The sequence below is a fragment of the Psittacula echo genome, assembly GCF_963264785.1.
Source record: "Psittacula echo genome assembly, chromosome: 2".
Classification (NCBI taxonomy): domain Eukaryota; kingdom Metazoa; phylum Chordata; class Aves; order Psittaciformes; family Psittacidae; genus Psittacula; species Psittacula echo.
This window is the reverse complement of record NC_137737.1, coordinates 129,472,648-129,487,221: the sequence shown is the minus strand read 5'-3', so window position 1 is coordinate 129,487,221 and position 14,574 is coordinate 129,472,648. Positions and strand designations below refer to the sequence as shown.

At 35.4% G+C, this 14,574-nt stretch overlaps 1 protein-coding gene across 1 annotated transcript in view; it reads right to left on the bottom strand.

Moving 5' to 3' along the window:
* Positions 1 to 14,574, bottom strand: part of ZFHX4 (zinc finger homeobox 4) — a gene marked incomplete at both ends in the record, with an annotated part of 127,255 nt that overhangs the window by 56,537 nt on the left and 56,144 nt on the right. The gene's annotated exons all lie outside the window — the stretch shown is intronic.

Here is a 14,574-nt window from a genome sequence, read left to right as displayed (position 1 = left end):
ATATTTATCAACAGTGAAATATGATGCATCACATTCTTTTTTGATTGCTGAGAAAATAGGCTGCTTTAATTACAAAAACTATTTCCACAATAAATGTTAATGAGGACCTGCATTTTATGTTTCTCCACTCAAAATGCTAATCTACATCAGTGGGTCTGACTCTCCCACCTGGGTCAACCTGCTTTACAGTTTTTCTATTTGTCTTGAAGGCTTGGTGAAAATCCTTAATTCAGGTTACTAGGCAACCCTGCAGGTGAGAAAATATAATGTTTGGCCTACTCCATTTTCAAATACACACAGTGGCCTAATGCCTTCCAAATAGACTGTGCAAAGCATGCACTGATAATTCCCTGCTACATTTTCTAAATGCGAGGTCAGAAGAAAATTAATTGATGCTGAAAATAATGACAAGAGAAGAACCACTGAGACTTGGTGTGACTGACATGTGATGATGTTAGCAAGAATCCCAGCATGTGACTGGACAGTGTGATGAAAAATATACTTTATGTGAAGGAAAAACAAGTTACAAAACTTAATTAGTTTTTGACACTTCTTCATAAGTTATTATCTTTTCATTTGGAACATTGCCTTGGGACATCAATACACAAGAAGAAATGAAACATTCTTACTGTAAATCTGAAGAAGAAAAGATGACTTTATATTGCTCCTCTCCTTTTACATGTCTTTTTGAATAAACAAAATATCCACTGCAGCCTAAGGTGTACAAGCCCCTGAAGATGTTTCTGCTGAGAGCATAGAATAGACTTGTTCGATGTAATAATTCTGTTACAACTGATTATGCAGTCTCAATTTTAAAAATAAAGGGGAGGAGGACTGGAATCCAAAATGGTCAGACACAAAAAAAAGCTATAGATGAGAAGCAGTTAAATTATAGCACCTACAGCAATAATGCTTCCTGTACAGCAAATGTATTTTTAATTTTTTCCACTAAGGCTTATACCTAGAAGTAATTCACACTGATTACTAAATAACCCTTGTGAGTTGCTTTGTCTTTTGAATTTTAAAAAATACACTTGCCGTGAGCAATGAATTTCATAAACCACCAGCTCTCATGCTTGATGAATCATTCTTATTTTATGCAGTGCTGTGTGATAGAGAACTGAGATAAAATATTCTATCCACAAGCTATTCAGTACAATTTATCATCAGCGGCTCACTAGGTCCAGTGATAATACCTGGCTTGCAGATTGTAATGATCAGATTCTGTTTTTATTTCAAACAGGAGCGATCCGAATACCAGAGTTTTTAATTTACATACATTAGTGAGGTTCAAATGTGGCAATAGCTACAAGCAAATTCACTTGAAAACTGAATGTTCGCCTTGCATAATGGGTTCCCTTTAGCTATTACTCACCAGTGAAGTACCCAGATAAAAATGAAAACAAAGAGGAAATAAGGGAAATCATGATATAAACACCATACTGTGGACTAGGATAATTACTGAACCACAGTGAAGGTCACGTTTATATCTGTTTTAGTAATGATTTCTTACACCTTCCCTTTGTATTGAAAGCATAAATGCCATCTTTTTTCTACATTATTACAGTACTGAACTGTTTGTATTCTGTAGTTTTCCAAAGTTCATCACATTATCATTAATAAAAGTTTTTTCTTGGTGTAAAATGAAATAAATGATATACTGGAACGTCTGATAAATACATAAGCAACTTCAAAATCTCTGTAAATTACTCCAGTTTGAGCATTGAGTAAAAAACAATGGGCTCATAATAAAATACCTCTTATAGCTATATCACTTTTATACTGACCATAGTATTGAGCTTCAATTCCCAGCAGCGTCATTACTAGATATTTTCTGCCACCTTTCTAGATCTGAAAAGCTTCCTACATTTAGTGAAGATTAGGTAATGCTACAAGCAATCAATAACAGCTATCAATTCCATACCTTGTTCGGAAGAAGAAGTTGATTAAAAGTAAGTAAAAAGGATGGTTAAGTACGCTTTAAAAATACCTGATTCTTCTAACTACACCATCATGACAAAAAGTATTATTCACAGGCCGAAGAGGTAGCTTTTAGCAGCAGTAAGATTATAATTCAAACCAACAAAAACCAGAATATACTAAATTAAGTTTGACAGTCTCTCCTTATCCTATCACATGGCAAGGAAAAAAAAAAATTCAAAAAAACAGGAGAAAAAAAAAAAAGGAATGCACAGAAGCATAAATGAAAAATATCTCAACCTCAACTTTGATTTCTTGGACTTTTCTTAGTTTGTGTCAAAATCTTAATGTTCTTGTCTCTGATTTTTCTTTCTTTCTAGATTTTTTTTCCCCTTAAACAGCAGGTTATTAAAAAATTTTGTTGAAAGTTAGAAAATGTCTATTAGTTACTAGCAACACAAAAAAAAAAAAAAATTGTGAAAACAGTCATCCCAAGCTCAGTCATATGCATACAAAGACAGGTAAGACTTCATTTATTAATGACCATATATACTTCTCTGCACATGTGCACATGTATAAATAATGGCCACCTAAACCTAAATAAATTTACATAAATATGATCTCAATTATTTAGGTCATTTTCCCATAGCACACGTTTATGACCTTGCAATTCCCTGAATCTGAATCCTGGATTTTGGCAAGTCAAGCAGCTTAGAAGAATTTCTAACCTTCCACATAAGGCACTAAAAAAAGGAAGTCTCCTGTCAGAGAGAGACTTGTGTTTAAATTAGTTCCCCACACTCCCTATTTTCTAACTCTGTACCCACAGCCAGTTTCATATCCCTCTACTAGAGCAACTCATTTGCCTCATTACCAGTGGGGAGAAGCAGTGAAGTGGCCAATAATCTGAAAATGTGTTTAATCTTGATTAAATAAATGACAGAGGGGAAGATGAGATCCCCCTCTTCATCATTCATCCATGACCGCTGAACGTGGCTGCGTGCAGTACCCCTAGGACTGGCTCTACTGCAGGTGGGAGGGACCTCTGCATCCAGGATGCCTTTACATTGCATTGAGGTTCCTCTCCATCTGCCCTCTTTGAGTGCTTTCAGTGCAATGGAAAAATGATGGTTAGCAACTCCCAGTTTAATGCAGCTTCCATAATAAAGCCGCCAATCCTTAAGAAGCGAAAGTCACTAGGCAGTGGTCCTTTAAAATTTTTATCTAACTTATGAATAAAATTACAGACCAGATATTGCTCTTCAGCAAATGGAGGGCAAAACTCATCAGTTAAACTGCTGAAATAGCTGCCAGCAGATGCTGTTCTTGGGTTTGGAGAATAAACTTCTGTAGCCATAGAGATCCACAGAAAGAAGTCCCTTCGTTCATATAGGGAAGGCCTCTTCTCTGCTGTATCTTTCTGGTGAAATGACTATTTCTGAATCTGGAATTACTTATGCTCAGAAAGGTAAAGTTCACCTCTGCTTCTCAGAAAAAATCAATGTATGTGGATAATCTAAAAGAAAATAAGGAAATTGCAATATAAAATACATAGTCAAAGAACTATGAAGCACTTTACTGGCTGTTATTTCAGCTCATAGACTAAATGAAATAGTGCTTGATCACTGTCACTGTCATAGACTGAAGGGTCTAGCTCCAGCAGTCTTATCCTATGTTGTAGTTCTATAAAGAAACTCACCTAGTCTCTTGCAAATTGTACTCAGTTTGGGCCCTATTGTGGAATGTAAATGTTTTCTATTGCTTTAATGCTGTTTGAGCACAAGAAGCACTATGCAACATTTTGCAGCTTTGATAAGACTGTAATTACCTTTGTGTGATCACTTCAGAAGAGATTTCCTTAGAGATCTAGTAACTTTATGGTGTTTCTGAGACTCCAATCTAGTTCAAAGTCACTACGGTAAAAATAATCTTAACTAGAATTGAAATTACAAAGACCAAGATGAAAAGCATATGAGAATTAGAACCTTTTTTTTTTATGATTTTTTTTTTTTTTAAGAGAGAGCCAATGGTGTAAGGCGGGAAGGAAGAATTACTTCTTGCCTATAGAAGAACAAATATCAAACCTCAAGCCGAAATCGATTACAGTTAAAGAGCTTTCAAAAAATACTAAGTATACATTATATCTATACCTTGACAAACTGATCATCAGCAGAGTCTTAGCTTGCTACAAGTTTTAGATCATCTTACCAACTCTCTGAAATGCATTTATAGTGAAAGTAATTTCTGCTGCAGAAGCATAAAGTGTGCTTCTGTGCTGCAGCATGTGACACTGGCTGATAATAAAGGATCGTGGTGTGATGCCATGCAACTTCTATAGCAATTTCCATTACTTTACTTAATTTACAAAATAAAAATTAAAATAATAAAATAAAAAAAATAAAGTTCTAGATTAAGAAGTTGTTATATTCTGGCATTAAGTTTTCTCAGTGGAATGTCACCAAACAAACAGGAGAATTAAGGAGATTCTGTGAAACTGATAATGCTGATGTCTGACGCAATAAGTCTAATTTCTAGCGAAATAGATCAAAAATGCTGTGCCAAAAGCATTATAAAATGTTTCTCATGTGAGAGTGAATTTCTGCTAGGAGACTGGGGGATGGGATGAAGAAGGGTGAGATGAAGGAAAGAGAAGAGAGAAAAAAGGAACTCGTTTGATTGTGGACTTGAGTTTGCTCTTCACGAAGTAAGTGATAAAATTAAACTAAACTCAATAGCACCAGGGCAGATCTTATGAGAAGAGCAATATTTAAAATAATCAGATACTTCTAGCAGAACAAAAATCACTCTACATTTTGTTATCACCCTCTTTATTTTTCTGAATACCTGACTCATTCTCTGTCATTTTCTCCACGACAAATCAACAGAGCGAAACCCTAAAACAACCATTGCAAGACTGAAGGATACAATAGTTAACTTCCCTGATTATCCTACATTTAGAAGAGGAAAGAATCTAACAAATAATCCTCAGTGCCATTGTGTGGCCATTACAGTGTCCTGCAAGCCTGGACAAGTTATTAGGTCAGACGCTAACTTCCTAAGTAGAAAAATGATGTGGTCGCCTTTGTCCTGTCTGCAGTAATGGCTGGAGTCAGTACTAATTAAGGCCCGGCGGCAGTGTGGTACAAGAGAGGTCAGAGACTTCTTTCTGACACCTAAACAGTGCTCAGCTCAAAGGAACTGCCCCTAATCTGAAATGATGTGATGTAGAGCTGGCCTTTCAGCTTCACTGTATATTTAAAGGAAAATGACAGCTAATGACAGGGGTGTCACAAACGAGCAGATGGAGAGGCTAAGGAAAACATAGCTCTATGGTAAAATTTACTTACAGTTCGTCAGTGTGCTTAGAATTAGAGGCTACTGCACAAATGTAGATGGTTTGGCTACCTTTCCAAGTTTGCTGAAGTAGAAAAAAATCTGCCTTATGCACAGAACTAGAAGAAAGGCTGTTGACAAAGTATACTTATTTTTCCATTATTGTGCAAAAATCAGTATATACATACCCCCCATAACCTACCCTGCCTTCAGTTTTCTGTTATCAAAATAAAATATGAAAATAATAAGAAGAACATTTAATCTCATTCAGTGGATTACTACTTTCCATTTTGTCTTGTTGGGAGTAACCATTGCCATAATTAATCTTCTAGTCATTTTCTTTCTCCCCTTCAGGCATGGAACTTGGGAAACAAAAGCAATATTCAAAACAGAAACCAAGATTCATTGTCAGTTAATCATAATAGATAGACACCTGCACAGATTACTAATTACTACAAAACCATAAGGTCTCCTGGCACAAATCCTTTCCCATTCTCTCTTTTTATTCACCCTTAGTGACACACCTGCAAGCCTTTAATTGATGTTGTATTTATCTCAGGAGTCCTTGTTAGCATTGTATTATAGCGTCATCATTCATGATGCTATAGTTAAGGTTCAGTCAGCACTGCCACTGTTGAGGCTTCCCTCCCTCCTTACTTACTTTCCCTCCTTCCCCTTCAGGTCCCTTCTCCCAGGCTTTTAAAGAAAATTTGCTCCAGGCCAGAAGTTGAGTAGTGAAGTCTCAATCCAGGCTCATATGATTCTTTTAATCAAACTAAAAAGAGAATTGGTTTGGAATGTTTTGGAAAGTTATGTATAAAAAGCAAAACAAACAACAACAAAAAAATCCCCTGAAATTTTTCAGACTCACATAGTCGAACCATTTTTTTGATGTATACTAAAATAATAAAAATTTAGCAAGTAATTGGCCCACCACAGGGAATTGTAATATCTGGTATTTCTCTCGAAAGTCAAAATGATGAGATCCATAATCATTAAAAAAGAGGTTTTGAAACAAGTACTGTAGTGACTTCCTATAAAATATACTAGTAAACATTCAGAATATGAATGCAAAGGACATGGAGCCTTTTCTGTGGCATCCTGGACCAGATACAGGCTCAATATGTGTCATGATGCCCGCAAGCAGTTATTGCATTGATTCATTGACAGATCACAGTATCACAGTATGTTAGAGATTGGAAGGGACCTCAAAAGATCATCTAGTCCAATCCCCCTGCCAGAGCAGGAACACCTAAATAAGGTTACATAGGAATGTGTCCAGGCAGGTTTTGAATGTCTCCAGAGAAGGATTATTCAAAGAACTTGATCTTACAGTTGCTTGTTGTGCAAAATGTTAGCTGAAACTTCAGTGAAGTGAAGCTGACATGAGCGAAAACTCAAATCCACTTCTGTCTTCTTTTTCAAACAGTGTAGCTGATTCCTCCCTCCCAATGAGCAGAGGTAACTCCAGCAGAGAAGAGACTGGCCATAAAGATGCAAGCCTTTGTCTCCAAGACATCTTTGGATGCAACACTGCCCTGCTTGAGTTTCCTGGTATTTATGTAGACTTCAGAAGAATTTCTTGGATCTTATACTCCCCTATACCTCTACTTCTCTGCACTCCTACTCTGAGGCTGCAACATATTTTGCATATTTTGTGTATTATAAACTGATATTGTTCCACTGGCGTAACTCAAGTTAGGCCCTGCAGCTCTTTTTGCAATATGAGCCTGGACATATCCTACAAACAGCTGTTCTACTTCAAAACATATTGCTTAAAAACAAAGTGTTAGATAAATGTATTTTAAAACAACTAATACCCAACACAAATCCAGCTTAGCTACATTTCTGCCATTTCACAATTATCTAGACATGTCTATTTTCCTCTGACATCCTCATTCCCAGCAGGTTTTGGAGCCCATCACACTTTCCCTTTTCCTACTGTCCCTCCTGAGACATTCTCCATTATTAAACTCTGTAGGTATTCTTTGTTTCCTGTGCTCACAGCTTAAGCCTGGTCTGCTGAAAACTAGATGTCTGGAAAAGTTGCCAGAAGCTGGGATGCTATGCCAGGGAAGCATGACTATATGCTTGACCTCTTCCTCTGTTCATTCCCTTAGCATCTGCTACTGGCGGCTGTCAGGTTCCTATTACAAAACCATCTACTAGTGCCAGCACTGTCTCGTAACCAGAACTATTAGCTGGTAAAAAACAATCTGAACCTATTTTTTTTCCTTTCTGCCTGTGTTTAGTCATATCTGTTGACTGAAAATCAACATAACCAAACATTAAACCTCATCCCAGTAACCAGATGAACACAGTTTCCATGAATAATAATGATCTTGAGGGCACCTCAGAATCCACTGAATGGCTAACTTCCATATTTAATTATGGCATATGAGCTGAAATCTAAATTTGCATGAGCTGGAATATAAATCTGGGATAAATAATTGTCCTCAATCTATAGTGGATGTATCCATATACTCTGAACTTGGTCTGCCACCTCTATACTGTGTTCCACTGTTGATACAGATGTGACCCAAAACAGATGGGATTGGATTCTTCACAGAGAAAGGCACTTTACATGTTTCTTCTCAAACTGAAATTTCACTTCTCTTGCAAATAATGAGGTAAAATTTGTGGGACTGCTGGAAGTTGAAAGCTCCTAGGAGACCTACTAATTCACTTCTAGAAATGGAGAGCATTTAAAAATACATTATTCTGTTATGGATTAAATTCACTACTTCACTGATTGCCAGAGCAAAGCCTACAGGCCAGTTAAAACCCATTTAAGCTGCATTTTGAGGGCTTAAGTGAGGCTTAAATGACGCCTAGGTTTTGTGCTAGCCTTCTGCAGAGAGGATGAATCTTACCCTTATGTAAACTAATCAGTTTTGATGTTCTCTCTTCCATTTAAAATCAGTGAATTATTAATCTTTATGTGTACAGGAATTTCTTGAAGCATATTTTATATGCAAATTCATATTAACATCATAGCAACATCTATAATACAGACTGAAACAAATTATGAGGTACTGTGTAAGGGATCCTAGCCATTATGACCTATCAAATCAAAAATCTAATGAAATAAAAAAAAATATTATGTGCCTTAAATACATGTTTACATAATAGACTGTAATGGCTCAGAAAAAAATCTGTTACAGCATGTAAATAATGCATGTTTTTAGATTTGTCTAAATACATATGCACATGTATTTACATATTAACATGACAGGTTGCAAAGATACTAAATGAGCTGGTTTGTATGGTCTTGTGTACTTCATAACGGTTTTTACACTTAGAAGAAAAATTTAAACAAAAAAATCACAGATACAGATCTTATATTCAAGCAAAGACCTGATTTCTACTCCTCCTGAAAAACTTAGCACTTATGCTCAATTTCAGGTCAATGTTCTTAGGCTTTCCAACAATTTATTGTAGATATTTTTAATTCAAAATCTTTACAGTACCTACATGTTGACATACTACCAGCAATGCCACTAATCTACAACAAGAGGAGATGGTAGCATTTACAGGTAAAAAAATCAGATTTAAACCCCGAAATAAATTTTAACTGGCAATAGACTTTGTGATTTGAGTTATAAAAGGCAGAAGACTGATGGTTAATTAGAATGGATATTCTGAAAATGTTTACCTTGCAAAAGCTGTAAGTTTATGAAAACACATCTACTGCCTGTCATGCCACTTCAGCATCACTTGTGTCTCATCAAAGTTTATACTCCTAATTCAGAAACCTAGAAACACTGAAATGTGGATAGCATTTACTTGAATGAGTAGTGACAGAAGCCACTATAAACTCTTTAGTGAGCAGAAATTACTTGCATATTAAAGCATTTGACACCACCCCTCTTTCGTTTTAGCAACTTCAACAAATATTCAGATACTATGTCACGTAGCAGGTAGCTAGACAGATCAGTAGACACACAGACAGAAGAACTTACTGTGACTCAATCTATGGGTTTACACAAGATTCTCTCAAAGGCACAAATGGATACTTCCTATTGACTGTAAATAAGTTTTGGTGCATCACTTATCTACAGTCTGATAGGAACTTTGTAGCATTCTGAAGAGATAAAACATCCACTCCTCATACTGTCAGTCCACTGAAAGTCTTTGTATTTGAAATAAAAATAATAGCGACAGTCAAGTATGCTAATGTCCATAATCATTGTAAATTATAATTGTCAGTGGTCACAAATCTACCCACGAAAACATAAGGTATTAATTTAGCTTTATATTACTATTCTCAGAGAAAAAAATTCATAGGAAACTTAAGTACTATGGGGATTACAACATATATTCTAAAAATAGAATGTTTAGGGGTTTTTTTTAATTTTTTTTTTTCTTTTTCTAAATGGAATATTTCCATATAAAGCACCATGTGTAGAATTTTGCACTCAGTTTCTGTTGTTGAAATTACACCAGTCTCACTTTAGAGTTAGTGAAGATGTACATAGTGATTTTAATTCTGAATGGACCACTGCAAGGTGCAAGGAAAGCAATAGCTTTAGTCTACAAATAACTGCATCCAACCACAGGGAAGAAAATGTACCCTCCCTCCTTAAATATATAGTTAAAATAATGCTCAAATTGCAGGTGATTGCGTAGCTGTATGATCTGGACTGTGTGCCTCATTTTCATTTTCTCTCACACAAAGACAGATTGAATGTGTAAAGACAGTTTCTTACAGTTTGAGAAAGAGGAACAAAAGGAAGCTATATTATAAATTAATATGAGAAGTCAAAGAGTTGTTGACTCAGGCTGCATTAAGAAATATGTAATTTTGGACTCGCTTTTTAGGAAACTGCAATCTCATCAAAATGTCTTCTATACAAAAAGCAATATTCAGGTTTTAGGTTTTGCCAACATGCACAAAGATGAGACATGCTATGAACATTAATTTTTGCTTGCTTATCTTACATTATGTCAACTTATATTCACAATCCCATATTTCCATAATTGTTCACAATTTGAAAAAAAGGAAAAGGAAAATGAATATAAAAGAGACAAGCAATTAAAGAACTTATTTGAATACTCAATTCTTAGAAATACTTGATGACAAATCTTCTGTATTATAAAACACATATTCTGCCAAGAAAAATTAATCAGAATGATGATATCAGCACAAAGAATACATTCAGATACATAAATATATTTGGCTGGGTGTGTAAGGACTCGGAACTGAAATTCCAAAATCCATGTGTGTTGTGAAGGCTTAGCCATTTCTTGAGTTTGCAGGGAGGGAGGGAGTGCTGTTCCTTGTTTTGGTTGCTTGTGGGTTGCGGTTTTTTTTTCCTTTTATCCCAATTATTACTGATCATATGGTTTCCCCAAAGATAAAAAAAAAAAAAAAAAACCCAAATCAAAATAAAACAAACAAAACATAGACTTTAAGTCTGTAAGTAAACTACTGTATTCCTTCTGTACGTTCTAACTGCCTTCCAAATAATTACAGAGTGGAGACTTGGCTGTCATTCATGTGTATCTATTCCATTGTGTGGAGAGAAAAAGAAAATGGTTGCCCATACATTAGCACATCACCCATGGCTAGTGCAATGACAAGATAGATTAGGATGTATATTAAATCTCACACATGACTGCCTTTCTGTATCAAGGTAAAAAATACTTGCTCTTACATACATTAGGGACTAGTGTTGGACTGACATCTACATTAATATTGACAGCATATCAACATTTTTTACATTAACTGAGTCAATAACTAGTCTAAACCTGGTAAAACTTAGATAACAAAAATGAAGAAAATATCTAGCAAGCAGCATTACATTCTTGTATCTAAGAAAAAAAAAATTAACCCCCAAATACTACATTGCTTTTCTGAATTATCAATCCTACAGCAATACATCAACCAGTGTATACAGCTGTGACTTGGTAATCCAATCTCATTTGTCAAACAAGAATTCTAGTAGATAAGGAATGCTTCTAGGAAAAGAAAACCCTGCACAGACAATAACATAAATATTATATACATAGAAGGCTGATTATAAAAAACTGGATTAGCATCATTGTATTACTTCACCTCCTAAACATTACTTTCACAGACATAATGAAACTGTCAAGCAGTAATCCCACTTCCACAATAGCTGCTTGTGACAAAGGTGCACAAAACCAGCACAAACTCAAGACTATTTTCCTATTTTGCAGTGGAGTTAAAATGTTGAGATTTTTTTGTATTTTCCATCTTAAGAAATACCTTTAAATCAAAAATGCTGTGTAGGTTAGCTTAGGGAAGAGATTATTTACTTTTGCTTTAAAATCTCCAGTAAATAAGCAGCCATTTCTCATTCCAGGCCAATGTCTTGGTTTCATTAATAATTAAATGCTGTTTTCCAGTGATACGTAGCTATTTTATACTCTGGTCTTTGAAATATATTATCTTACAAATGAAACTCAAGAAATACTATTAATGCTTTTAAAGTGCCCATACATGTTATTAGCATCTACATGAATGCTGGGAGATAAAAACGTTCATTCTCCCAGATTCACTGTGCTCACCATGTTAGTGAAAGGGGAGAAATGCCAGGCAATTGATCCACAAAAATTTTTGGAAACAGTGTCCATTAGAATCAGTTATTGGCCTCAACCTTCTATGGAAATGGCTATCATTTCAATCTTAGCAATTAGGTTGCTACAGTTAGAAGCATCCCAGGGCATTACTACTCTGCAGAAACAAAAGCATGAGGCAGCTATGCAAAGTTTTTAGATTTATTTTAGATTTTTAGATTTTAAACACATCAGCTAGCAACCGAAAACACACAACTTTCAAGTGTAATTCATTTCAGAAGTCACAGAAGCTTTTGTTTAATCATCTTTCTCACTAAGGCATACCTTTTCCCTCTGTTTTAGTGAACTGTGGAAGATGATGAGGGCTAAAATAATGTTCTCGGCAATATTTGTCTCCAAATGATACCATCTTTCATTTATGCAAGTCCTTGAGAATGGTGATGAAACAGGCCATGAAAAATATAGGCTTATGGACATGAACTCTTCCATCAGGCAATACTATACGTAAACAACGGGCAGGAATTGTCTCTCTACTGTTCTGCTAATGCTCTTCTAGGCTCTTCTAGCTAAACATAGAAAAAAAAAAAAAAGATGCAGAGAAATGCCTGGCACAGAATTGGAACTAGCACTCTAGTGCTTGAGATGTTGACAGCATTCAAGCTGACTAATTAATATCAGTAAAGCCCACTGAAGAAGGTTAAAAGAGCACTTTAACATGCAGTGATATTATCATGATCATTAGGATGGCATATTTCTGCCTTTGCTAATGTATCTTCTTTTATCAGCTCAATAAACTGATCGCAGAGTGTAATTTTTCAATTACATTTTCATAAACAGATGGCAGAAATTTAACAAATTAATGTTTAGAATAATGGTACAGTTATGAGACTTGTACTTTTACACTGGTTTGCTCTGAAGCTTTTGATACCAAATCCCAATAATACCAATCTCCTTGTATTAGAGTAGTTTTATATTCCTATGTTGCCGTATAATGATCTCTCATCTGATTGTTTCAATGTGAAGAGATATGGGTGGCTGTAGGTAGTATGCTTAATTTATTAAATAATTGAGATATTAATCCATTTGTCAAATTTCATAGACATTTTAACAAAAGCTTAACTTCCTTGATGATTATCTTGTTGAGCTAAGACACGCTGTTGCAGGGCAGAAAGGATACTTAAGTATTATTGCAGAACGCATCTTTTGTTCTGGAATTTTATTCCTAACAAGGACTAAATGATGCCCCATTTATAACATTTTCAATTTGCAGAGTCCACATGTGGCCACATCCTAGGATTGCCAGACACAGTGTATGTTTCAGAAAGCTAAACCTCATAAATCTCCAGAAATTCCTCACATCTATTATGTTTACCTTCTGCTGCTGATGAGCCTGTTGGGCTCTGTACAGAGGAAATTACAAGCGCTCCAGAAGATTTGGCAAGAAGATGTTAAAAGAAACAATGGGAAAAAAAAAAAATCTTAACTGAAACATCACATCCAGCTTTGGCTACCATTTACATATTTGAGATTACAGCTAGTAAAATCGAAATTCCATTGAAATTGAATAAATTGTTTTCAAAAATCCCTATCTGGTTAGTGGTCATTATGTCTGAAATGAAACGTGTTAAGCTACACTCAGCGTAACTTATGCAACTCAGCTGAAGCCTAACACTTATACTGAAATTCAGTCTGCTTATGCACTTTTCCAATTAAGTACAAAGTGCAGTTGTATCCTAAAGTGTTGGGTTTTTTTTTTTGCCTGTTATCTTCTTGCTTATTTCTATTAATCTACATTACAAAATATCTTCTTTTACTTAACAGATATTTGGAGACTGTTATAACAGCTGCTAACTAGTAAGGAAATGCCAGCGGAAGTATTTTATGGTCATATGTTTAAATATCACTGGAAATTTGTTTATAGCTAATGCCAGCTGAAATGCTTATGTTCTAGGCATATTTTGTATAGTGATCAAAAATTAGATGTTCAGAAATATCCCCACTTAATCCATGATGAGGATGAAGGCCAAAGAAAATTGAATTAGTTAATCATAGAAAGACAATGAAGTTACAAGTTTTAATATTTGTTTGCTAAATAAAATAAGTGTTAACTGTGTTGCACATCCACATGCATCCTTGCACAACCACAAACAACTCTGAAATGAATACCTGGAGTTTAGAAATGCCATTGAAAAGGACAGAAATCTATCCTGGAATTACCAGCACAGGTACTGTCCTGATGTGCTCTCCCCCAGATCAGTGCCCTTCTTCCTGATTACAGCAGAGGTGGAAGGTCTCAAGCTCTACCTGGGCTACTGAGTGCCCTGAAGGATGAGGTCACACGTGCAGATTTTTTTTGAAAACTTGCATGGAAACAATCTTAAAGAACTAGAAATGGTTGCTCCCATCTCTACCCAAAGGGATGAAATAGCAGCAAGTATTTCTAACAAAGGGGAAGTGGAGAAATACTTTGGATTATCTACGAACTGTATGACTGTACATCCTCCAAAAGCAAGTCATAAGAGAGAGCTATCAGGCTTTGGAAACTAAACAAAAGTCTGCTCTTAATCTGGTGTCTTAACCAGATTCATAATCTTAGAGTATTCCTGCTTTTAAGTCACCCAGGACAAGTCCATCTGGATAGTGATACAGAAATATACAGTAAACTGATAACCTGTGATACTGGAAACCAAAATATTTACCAAACCAATATATAAAAGTCACATCTGATACAGCTGAAAGTAAATTCCATTGCTTTAATACAGTAGAACAAAGAATATG